The sequence below is a fragment of the Tachyglossus aculeatus genome (assembly GCF_015852505.1).
Source record: "Tachyglossus aculeatus isolate mTacAcu1 chromosome 12 unlocalized genomic scaffold, mTacAcu1.pri SUPER_6_unloc_2, whole genome shotgun sequence".
In the NCBI taxonomy this organism is placed as follows: domain Eukaryota; kingdom Metazoa; phylum Chordata; class Mammalia; order Monotremata; family Tachyglossidae; genus Tachyglossus; species Tachyglossus aculeatus.
The window spans coordinates 7,491,254-7,502,567 of NW_024044829.1; the positions used below are offsets into that span (position 1 = coordinate 7,491,254).

At 48.2% G+C, this 11,314-nt stretch overlaps 1 pseudogene; it reads right to left on the reverse strand.

Moving 5' to 3' along the window:
- Positions 1-389: 389 nt before the first annotated feature.
- On the reverse strand, positions 390-5,403 carry LOC119921322 (annotated as a pseudogene).
- Between the last annotated feature and the right edge of the window lie 5,911 nt (positions 5,404-11,314).

The following is an 11,314-nucleotide window of genomic DNA, read 5'->3' on the forward strand; positions in this document are numbered from 1 at the left end:
CTATAATTCTATTTATTCTGATGGTTTTGACACCTTTCCACTTGTTTCATTTTGTTGTCTCCCCCTTCTAGACTGTGAACCCGTTGTTTGGTAGGGACCATCCCTATACGTTACCTATTTGTACTTCCCAACAGTTAGTACAGTGCTCTGCACACAGTAAGTGCTAAATAAATATGATTGATTGAATGAATGAATGAATGAATGAATGAATGAATGAATGAATGAATGACCCAGCTTTCCTCAAGGAAGAACCATTTATTTTCAACAAGCCCAGGATGGAGAATGAAGTTGGACGCTGTGCTCCGGAGAGAGCTGGCTGATTCCCCAGGAGTACAGGAAGGCCTCTGGTTGAATGGTCATCTTCGGGCAGTGTTTAGGGGGGCCTGGGCCTAGTCGACCCGGGGCCCAGGAAGACGTCTCGAGGACGATGTGTGAGGATCTTGGGGGTGAGCCCTACGGATTATTATGTTAGAGAAGGGAGCGAGACTCTCAGGAAAAGGCGGTTTGTTGTTCCTGGATGCTGAGCTCCACTTGCATGGCTGCTTTGAGCCTGTTGTCACCCAAGCCTTGGGGCTGATGTTGGACTGCTGGCCTTTGGCGAGAGAACTGAGCCACAACTTCAACTTGGCTGAAAACGAAGCCTGAGGTGACGACTGGTTGCTCTTGCTGATCCTTGCTGGGCCCACGGTGGAAGAAACGGGGCCCTAGTATTTGGCTGGTCCTGGAACCTTTGCTGTCAGGGTAGAGACAGCGATCCTGCTGTGGTCTTTAGCGTCCTTCATTCCTCTCTGTATAGGTGTGATGGCTCCCAAGTGGCCTGCAGACCTGGGAGGGCAGAGGGATGAGTTGATGGGGAGGGAACATGGCCCATCGTTTTTCGGTCCCGGAGCCCGAAAGATCTGGCCCCGTTCTATGCTTCCTGGGTGCTCTCTGCTGCCCATTGGAGCCTGGTGGCGTTCAGCAGCGGGTAAGACATGGGCCTTCTCTGATGTCTCCCCATTCACCCAGTCAGCCACACCGCAGTCAGGATGGTCTCCAGTAGAGGTACGCTTGTGGCCTAGTCTCGCTGCCATCCGGATCAGCCCTACAGGGGACACTGTAAAGGTCCAGTTAGGCAATGTATGAGAGAAAGCCCAGAAAGAAAAGCCACCTGCTTTCTCTTCAAGACGGTTTCCAGGGCCTTAACTGATTTTTCGGATAGGTTCCCAGGCTTGATTTTTCCCTGGTGTTCCCATGGCCCCGACTTCAAACTGAGCTTCAGGAAGGACTCCACCCCCGTGTCACACCATGTAACCAAATTCCGTGGCTTCTGGTGTCTTTGTTCCAGGGACCATGGAGTGGAGGAAGCTGGGATAACTGTGGCCGGATGTCTGGGGCTGGAGAGAGCTGGGGGACCCATTGAGAAAGGAGGGGCGGTGGGGGTGAGGTTTTGGTATCTTCCCTCCTGCTGTGCCCCAAGGAGGGGATTTCCCCAGCTTTAGACTGATGGCGCTTTGCATCCGTGTGGTGCGTTAGTGCCCACTTTTCACTTTCCAGCCTGGAGGAGTAATCGAGTCTCAGAACCTTAGATACACCAACCGTGGCTTCCAGCACGCTGTGGCCCGGGTCCTTGATGTGGCCCATGTCCTCGATCAGGGGGATTCTGTGGGGCTGGACACTCCCTGGCTGAAGCCTCTCCTCTCAGGCGAGTCGTGCTGGGCGTCTTCTTGGTGAGCATCCTGCCCTCCCACCTGGAGCATGCAGCTCTCTGGGTATCCCTGCGCCCAGGATGATGCCATCAATCCTTCGGCTTCACTCGGCAGGAGAGCAGGGCCGGTGGAAGCGGTTGTAATTTCCAGACCCAGGGGGCCGTGGCTGTTGGGGCTGCGGAGAGGGGGCTGGCAGGAGGTCATGGTCCCCCTAGTCTTAGTCTACAACTTGGCAGATTTTGGCTCCGATTCCTCACGGGTTTCCTCTTCGGGACCCGCCATTCGTCCATGGCCAGAGCGCGTGAAGTTCGGCTCCCTCAGATGTTGATCCTTCTCTTCCAGCTGTCGAATTGGAGGCCCTTTGCCTCGAGGGGAAATTTTCATCAACGAGGACGTACGTGGCCATGATCTGCTCTTCCGGGCGGGTCTATTTCCTGACTCTGGGCCTCGGGAGAAATTGATCCCGGGCCAAAACATCTTCTCCCTGCCACTAAAGGACAGTAAGGGTATGGAGCAGGAAGCTCTGTCCTCCGAAGACATGACTTGGACCTTCTCTTTGAGGTGCTGTCAGGCCGTACAATCTGATTTCTCAGAGCCCGTGTCCCCGTAGCACCTGTAAAAGAATATCCGCTCTTTCCGCTGAGGGGAAGCAGATTCCCATTACTAACAGACCCGGCCCTCACGCTCTGGAACTTCAGCAGCTGGCTCTCAGCCTGCTTCTCTTTTCTAGATGGAAACTCACCCCCATGACCGTCAGACCTAGATAGGGACCACTGCTGACAGAATACACACTGGGATTTGACCCCAGCTAGTGTGATGGACACCAGAAATATGTTCGGTTCTGAACAACAGGGGGGTGGAGGTGGTTGCCTGATGGAGAACAGAAGAAGGAGGGGATATGGCAGGGCCAGAAACAGGACCATCGCAGAGAGGAAATTTCCTTCTCCAGGCACCTTTCAGGACAACACAAATCAATCTTAGAGCAGAGGACAGGGGCTCCAGGATAAAGTTCCAGGCTGGGAGTCAACAGGCCTTCCTCTAAACCTGGCTCCTCCATTTGCCTACTACGTGAACTCAGACAAGGCCCGTCATTTCTGTCTGCCTTAGTTTCCTCATCTTTAAAATGGGGATTAAATACATGTTCTCTCTCTTCATTATACTGTAAGTCCCATGTGGAACAGAGAATGTGTCTGATCTTGGTAACTTATATCTACCTCCGCACGATACTTGGTACATGGTTCAGGCTTATTATTATCATTATTTGTACTATTAATGCTAATTAATATTTTTCCTATCAAATCAGCGTCAATACATTTCACAAGGTGATCCCTCTTGCCTAGCAATGCTATTGATCTTGAAAGCTCTTTTGGGATAATCTGCCAGCCATCCACAGTCCCAGTGTCAATGAACTGAGGGAACCTCCACATTGGTAATGAGAAAGGAGTCTGGTCCTGACATATGCAGACCTGGTTGGGGCGGGGGGAGACACAAACCCTTCCCCCCCGCCCCCACCGAGAGAGTCCTGAGCCCTGGGCAACTGTTGGCTCTCCAACTGTGCCCAACTGTCACAGCACATGTGCCCACCCACAGGGTCTGCCCCCTTCCCTCTTTCTGGTCATTCCTCCACAATATGCCACCCATCACACCAACGCCCGCACTCCCCCAGACTCTGGACAACTCTTCTCTGGATCCTTCTCTTCCATCATGGGCCATCACAGAGTCTAGGCGGGGGGCCCAGAAAGGGGGAAAAGAAAACTACTAGGTCACCTTTTCAGGAGATACGGAACCTCTTCTAGCTCCCTGTTCAATTTTTGCCACAGCCTCTGAACTGGAAACCAAGAGAATGGGTTACTTGGGGTTCCTGGGAAGGGGTGGGTTTTGCCTTTTCCTGCTATTTGGGGCCAGACGGTGCCCGGGGGCTCTACACTTCAAGCCCTGCCAGGCCAACCATGAGCAAGGATTGGACGATAGCCTCTTGAGGGTAGTTGCCTCCTCGTGAGTGTGTTGGGCAGGGACGGGGATTGGGAAGCCGCGTGGCATAGTGGAAAGATCACGGGCTTGAGAGTCAGAGGTCGTGGATTCTAGTCCACGTTCCACCACTTGTCAGCCGGATGACATTGGGCAAGCCACTTAACTTCTCTGTGCCTCAGTTCTCTCATCTGTAAAATGGGGATTAAGACTGGGAGCCCCACATGGGACAACCCGATTACCTTATATCTACTCCAGTGCTTAGAACAATGTTTGGCACCTAGTAAGTGCTTAACAAATGCCATTATTATTATTATTATCAGGGGGTTGCGGAGGGGGCAGCTCAAGGAGTTGTATAACAAGGAGGAAAGGGAGGACAGTAACTTTACCTGATGGTTGGGCATTGATGTTAACAGGGCTTCGGGATGGAATCTGATCTCTCTATTAGGCAAAAAGGCAAAAATCCTTTATTCTCTCTTTTTCCCTTCTTCCCCTTCCCAACCCCGGCTGGCCATGCCTATGGCAAAAAGGCAAAAATCCTTTATTCTCTCTTTTTCCCTTCTTCCCCCTCCCAGCCCCGGCTGGCCATGCCTGTGAATTTTTTTCCCTAGAAGGAGATCTTCCCTTCACTCAAAGGGGGTCTTGGCCCCTGGTTCTGTTCTAGGAGACTTGGGGGTGAGCCAGAGGGGAGACCGAGAGTGACAACAGAATGAGATTGGAGGAGGAAGAGCCCACCAGACGTGTGTCCAGATTGCCGGCTCAGCTCTGGCAACAACCAAGATCCCATGATCCATGAGGCCTCAGAGGCCTGGTCAGGGTTCGTTAAAATAGCCGGAGCAACCATCCTCACTTGGGGCTCTTGGTAGCACCTGCACAGTGGGCGGAGGAAAGGGAGGTAAAAGGGCAAGAAAAAAGGATTAGTAGGAAGTGGGAAGCAGCGGGGCCTAGAGAAATCCCAGGCCTGGAAGCCAGAAGACCCGTCCTAGTATAGGGCTGCCACTCGCCCGCTGTGTGATCTTGGGCAAATCACTTAACTTCCTTCTACAGGCTGTGAGTCCCCTCCCTAGATGGTAAAGTTCTTGCAGGCGGGGCACGTGTTTAGCAGCTCTGTTGTACTGTACTCTCTCAAGTATTTAGTACAGCACTCTGCATAGAGTACACACTCCATAAATACCACTGATGATGATGGTTAGCTGTACCTCAGTTTCCTCAGCTTCTACGTGGGGATTCAATACCTGTTCTCCCTCCTACTTGACCCATGAGCCCCATATTGAACAAGAACCAGGACTGTGTCCAACCTGATTAACGTCTATCTACCTCAGTGTTTAGAACAGTGCTTGACACACAGTGAGTGCTTAACAAATATCATAAAACAAGTTAAAAACAACAACAAAAAAGAGTGGGCTGGGAGACCTGATGGTTTTCTAAACGCCTAAAACTCATGGGGTTCAGTCAATCCGGGGTGCCTACCAGGATGTTATTTTGTCCTCCTCCCTAAGCTTGAGGTGACCCCACCGCATCTGCCAGAGTAGCAGCTCGCAGAATACGAGGATGAATCCCTCATCAGGGAGGGGCCACTGAAGGCCCCAGAGGATGGAGAGGATTGGGAACAGGGGGGCTTCCAGAAAGACCCACATCCTCCTTCTTGGCCCTGCCCGATCCTCTGTCTGGGCCTGGGTGGAGCCACCCGCCTCACTGAGCTGGGGACCAAGGCTCCAGAGCAGGGCCCCAACGACAGCTGAGTCATAGAGGGAGGGGGAAGGGAGGGTGATTGGGGTGGATCATAAGTCTGGCGGAGGGTGGTGAGGAGGGAAAATGAGGTGGAGAAAGTGATTCTAGGTGGGATGGGGGAAGAAAGCCTAGGTGGGGAGGAGGTGGAGTGGAGCTTCAGTAGGAGAGGATGACTGATATGAGGGGCGTTGGTTCCTGGAGTGGGGGGAGCTAGTTCTATAGGGAGAACCCAAGTGGGGGTGACTCCTGTGGGCAGGGCAGATATTTCCGGTGTGGGAGGCTGGTGCTCGAGGGAATGGGTGCTGTTTCTCAGGGGGATGGATGGGTGGGTAGTGCTTCTCAGAGAGGGTGGCTCCTGAGGTGATTGGGTCAGATAAGTCTGATTCAGAGGAGTGTAATGGAGACTGTCCCTCTCTGAGGGGATGTGTAACCTGGTGAGCAGAAGAGAAAAAGCGTGGCCTAGCGGAAAGACCACCAGACCTGGACTCAGCGGATCCAGGATCAAATCCCAGTTCTGCCGGTTGTCTGTTACCTAACTGAAGGAAAGCATCCAAACTTCCCCGTACCAGTTTCCTCATCTGTAAAATGAGGATTAACTACCCGACCTCCCTCCTCCTTAGCCTGTGACCTCCCGTCTCCCACCACGTGGGACTGGAATTGTGTCCAACATGATCGTTTCATGTCTACACCAGCAGACACTATACTGCTCGGCTCATACCCAGCCTGATCTGTCTGTCCCTCCCTCTAGACTAAATTTATTACGGGCAGGGAACATGTCTGCCAACTCTGTTGTGTTATACTCTGCCAAACACCTAGTATAGTGGTTTGCACATAGTAAGCTCTCAATAAATACAGTAGATGATAATGTTGACTTAATACATTGATCTGACCATTGGTTGATTTTAGAAGAATCAAAAAAATTTAAAAGAAGAAAAAAAAAAACCTGACCCAAATTTTATCTCTAACCCAAGCCCCACATCATGCAGGGTACCTCCCGCATTAATTCCTTCCCCACACGTCTTCCATTTAAACCACTGAAGTTCTAACAACAAATTATTCCCCTTACAATAGAGAAAATTAGTGTCCCTAATCTTAGTTAGATAATGAAAATTCGAAGTGAAATACTAAAATGTGGCATAGTTTTGGGATATGCTAGAACAAATAGAGAATCATTGAATAGGCATAAAACACTTTGATTTCACGGAGCAATGGATGCTGTTATAAAGACATAGTACTCTAAAAACAAGACTCAGCTGTTAATTAAGAGTAATATGGGATTTTACAGCAGAAAACAAGTACTCAATGGGAATAGAAAATGCAAATTCCGAGAGTGCCAGGCAGAAAAACACTCCCAGAATAAATACATTCTGCTGAACGTCTTACTCGTATTTGATAATTGAACCTCAGGGTTGACTCAGCCTTCATTTCAAGACATTATGAGGTTTCCCCTAGGCAGTATGAAAAACATGCTAATGGAGATGCTCTCACATATCACAGAGGAAAACAACCCGCTGAAGGAAAATAAGAACAATAAGGAAATAAACCATAACCCTGAGAAAGGAACCTTAGATTCTGACATCCCCAAACTGGGTAAGAAGAGTAAAGCAGGCAAAGCCTGGTGTTAACTAAGGGAATGCATTACCTCATTGATCTACCAAGTATCTTTGACCACCAATTCCACGGGCCTAATGCTTGGAAGAGGAAGGAGGAAGCCAGAAAGGTCACCGTATGGAGACCCTCCCTGAGGCATGTGTGGAGATTTAGAACAGTCTGTCTGAGAGAAGACTTGAGGAGGAAGTAGAGAGCGCCTGGGAGAAGCGTGACCTAGTAGAGCAGGTGCGTGGGAGTCAGGAGGACCCGGATTCTAAACCTGGCTCTGTGGTTTGACCTTAGGCAAGTCACTTAACTTCTGTGTGCCTCAGTTATTTCATCTGTAAAATGGGGAATAAGGCTGGTAGACCCATGAGGGCTATTGACCGTGTCCAACCTGATTAGATTTTGTCTACTCCAGAGCTTAGAACAGTGCCTGGGATGTAGAGCTTAACAAATACCATTGAAAACAAAAATACATCTTTCCCTCTGAGGCTCAGGCTCCAGAATCATTTTATAGCAGCAAGCGCTATGTTGTACTCCCCCAAGCACTTAGTACAATCCTCTGCAAGCAGTATTCACTCATTAAATTCATTCATTCATTCATTTATATTTATGGAGCACTTACTGTGTGCAGAACACTGTACTAAGTGCTTGGAAAATACAATTCAGCAAAAAAGAGAGACAATCCCTGCCTCCAATGAGCTCACAGTCTAGAAAGGGGTAGATAAACATCAACACAAGTAAGCAGGCATAAACAGCATCAATATGAATACGATTAATTGATTGATTGATTATTTGGTAGTTAGATAAGAAGATTCTTGTCCATCTGAATGAGAGAGGAGGAGAGCTGTGTACCTAGACTGTGCTCTTGTTGTGGGCAGGGAACATGTTTACCAACTGATGCTTTATGCTCTCCCGACCTCTTAGTCTGTGTCCAACTTGAGTAGGTTGTATCTACCCTAGTGCTTAGTACAGAGCCAGACATATAGTAAGCACTTAACAAATACCATCAACAGTAACAACAATGGACCTGGGAAGTCGCAGAAAGGGGAGGGAGTATTTTTTCCATGAGCTTCTTGTAGCCAGCCTCCGAGGGGGATGGTAGGCTAGTTCCCATTAATCCCTTCATCATCGTGGAGATGGGCTTCAACCATAGAATTGTCAGAACAATAGGGATACGAGGTCTTGGAGAGTACTAAACAGAACATCCACAAACCTGCATTAGAAGAATGAAAAAACTGGAAGGCTTTATGACCCAGCAGAGGCTAACTGGGATCCAGGGGCTCCTAAAATAACTCTGGGGACTCTTTAAGTTGACATGTAGGGCAGAGAACTCCCAACAACATCTCCACATCACTCTACAATTAATTCATCAAGAATATTTATTGGTACCTAGACTGTAGCTCTAGACTGTAAGCTCACTGTGGGCAGATAATGCGTCTGTAACATCATTGTCATAATTTCCCTAGCACTTTGTACAGTGCCCTGAATATAGTAAGCACTCAATAAATGTGATTGATTGACTGATACAATGTTCTGCACACAGTAAGCACTCAATAAATACGACTGAATGAATTAATTGGTATCTACTCTATTCAGAATAACTGCGCCAAAGAGCTTGGGAGGTGAATATCTGATGCCTGTCACAAGGATCTTGTAATCTAGAGGAGGACACAGACGAACAAATAATTACTTGCAAATAGGAGGAACCAGTGCTCAAATTGTATAGTATATCCATTCTTTCATTCAATTGTATTTATTGAGCACTTACTGCGTGCAGAGCACTGTACTAAGCGCTGTGGAAGTACAAGTTGGCAACATATAGAGAGGATCCCTACACAACAATGGGCTCACAGTCTAGAAGGGGGAGACAGACAACAAAACAAAATATATTAACAAAATAAAATACATAGAATAGTAAATATGTACAAGTAAAATAAATAGAGTAATAAATCTGTACAAACATATATACAGGTGCTGTGGGGAGGGGAAGAAGGTAGGGCAGGGGGGAGGGTGAGGGGGAAAGGTAGGAGGGGGCTCAGTCTGGGAAGGCCTCTTGGACGAGGTGAGCTCTCAGTAGGTCTTTGAAGGGAGGAAGAGATCTAACTTGGCGGATGTGTGGAGGGAGGGCATTCCAGGCCATGGGGAGGACGTAGGCCGGGGGTCAATGGCACGACAGGTGAGAACGAGGTACAGTGTGGAGGTGAGTGGCAGAGGAGCAGAGGGTGTGGGCTGGGCTGTAGAAGGAAAGAAGGGAGGTGAGGTAGGAGGGGCGAGATGATGGAGAGCCTTGAAGCCGAGAGTGAGGAGTTTTTTCCTGATCCGTAGGTTGACTGGTAGCCACTGGGGATTTTTAGGGAGGGGAGTAACATGTCCAGCGTGTTTCTGCACAAAGATGATCCGGGCAGCTGCGTGAAGTATAGATTGAAGTGGGGAGAGACAGGAGCATGGGAGATTACAGAGGAGGCTGATGTAGTAATCCAGTAGGGATAGGATGAGAGATTGAACCAGCAGGGTAGCAGTTTGGATGGAGAGGAAAGGGCAGATCTTGGCGATGTTGAGGAGGTGAGACCGGCAGGTTTTGGTGATGAATTGGATGTAAGTTGTGAACGAGAGAGCAGAGTCGAGGATGACACCAAGGTTGTGGACTTGTGAGATGGGAAGGATGGTAGTGCCATCTACAGTGAGGAGAACGTCAGGGAGAGGGCAGGGCTTGGGAGGGAATGTAAGGAGTTCAGTCTTGGACATACTGAGTTTTAGATAGCGTGCAGACATCCAGATGGAGATGTCTTGAAGTTAGGAGGAGACACGAGCCTAAAGGGAGGGAGAGAGAGAAGGGGCAAAGATGTAGATTTGGGTGTCATCAGCGTAGAGATGATAATTGAAGCCGTGGGAGCGAATGAGTTCACCACGGGAGTGAGTGTAGATAGAGAACAGAAGGTATATGTACAAATATGTACAAAAATGCAATGAGAGGTTGCGAGTGAGCTCTAACGGGCTAAGATGTGACAAGCAGGTTAGGAGCGTAGGGGAACTGAGGTGAAGAAAATTTAAAAGGGGGAGGCTTCCTGGAGATTACAGGATGTCAGAAGGGCTTTGAAGATGGGAGCATTGTGATGTGATTGATTTGAGCGGGGAAGGTGTTTCTAGGCAAGACGAAAGATGTAAATCAGTTGTTGGAGATGGGAGAGAAGGGAACGATGTACAACGAGTAGTAAGTTAAATTGAAAAGAACAAAGAGTGTGAGCTGGGGTGTAATGGTTGAAGAGAGTGGATGAGTAAGAGGGAACAAGTCAAAGAAGTGTCATAAAGCTGATGGCAAAAGCTTTTGTGTCAAGTTTTTTTTGAAGGATGGAGAAAAGTGTTTCCAACAATGCTGAGAAAGAAGATCCAAACAACGAGGAATATTAAAGACAAGAAAGAACAGATACAGAGAACAGTAAGGAGACACATACAAAAGTCAAAGAGATGCAGTGGACAAGTTTCTTGGAGGAGAGGAAAGAGTGGATCTGGGAAATATTGTGGAGGAAAAAAAAGATAGAATTTAGCAACAGCCTGAATGTGATAGTTGAAAGAGGAATCAAAGATAATTCCAAAGGTGTGCATTTTAGAAACTGTGGAGATTATGTTGTCAACCATGATGGGAAAGTTGAGTGGCAGTGCGGATTTAGGAGGATGAATGAAGAGTTTGGTTTTGAATCAATCAATGGTATTTACTGAGCACTTACTGTGTTCAGTACACTGAACTAAGCGTTTGGAAGAGTACAATATAATAGTGCTTGTAAACAGGAGATCTGCCTACAAAGGGCTTATAGACTAAAGTGGGAGACAGACATTAAAATAAATTACCAGTAAATGGAGTGTAGGGATATGTACGAATGTGCTGTGGGGTGAATATCAAGTTCTTAAGGGTACAGAGCCAAGTGTATTAGTGATGCAGAAGGGAGAGGGAATAAAAGTTCCAAGTGTATTAGTGATGCAGAAGGGAGAGGGAATAAGAGTTTAGTCAGGGAAGGCCTCTTGGGAGAGATGTCAAAGGGGAGGAATTCCATGCCAGAGGCATGACATGGACAAGTAATTAGTGGCAAGACAGGTGGTGGTGAAGTGCAGAGACTAGGTTGAGCAGTCTGGGTTGTAGTAAGAGATCAACAAGTTAAAGTAGGACAGGGAGAGCGGATTGACTCCCTTTAAAGCTGATGGTGAGGAATTTGAGTTTGAGGCAGAGTTGGAGGGGCAACCACTGGAGGTTTTTGAGGAGTGGGGAGTAAAGGACAGATTATTTTCTTTTAGAAAGATGATCTGGGGAGTAAGAATAAAGTATGAACTGGAGTGGG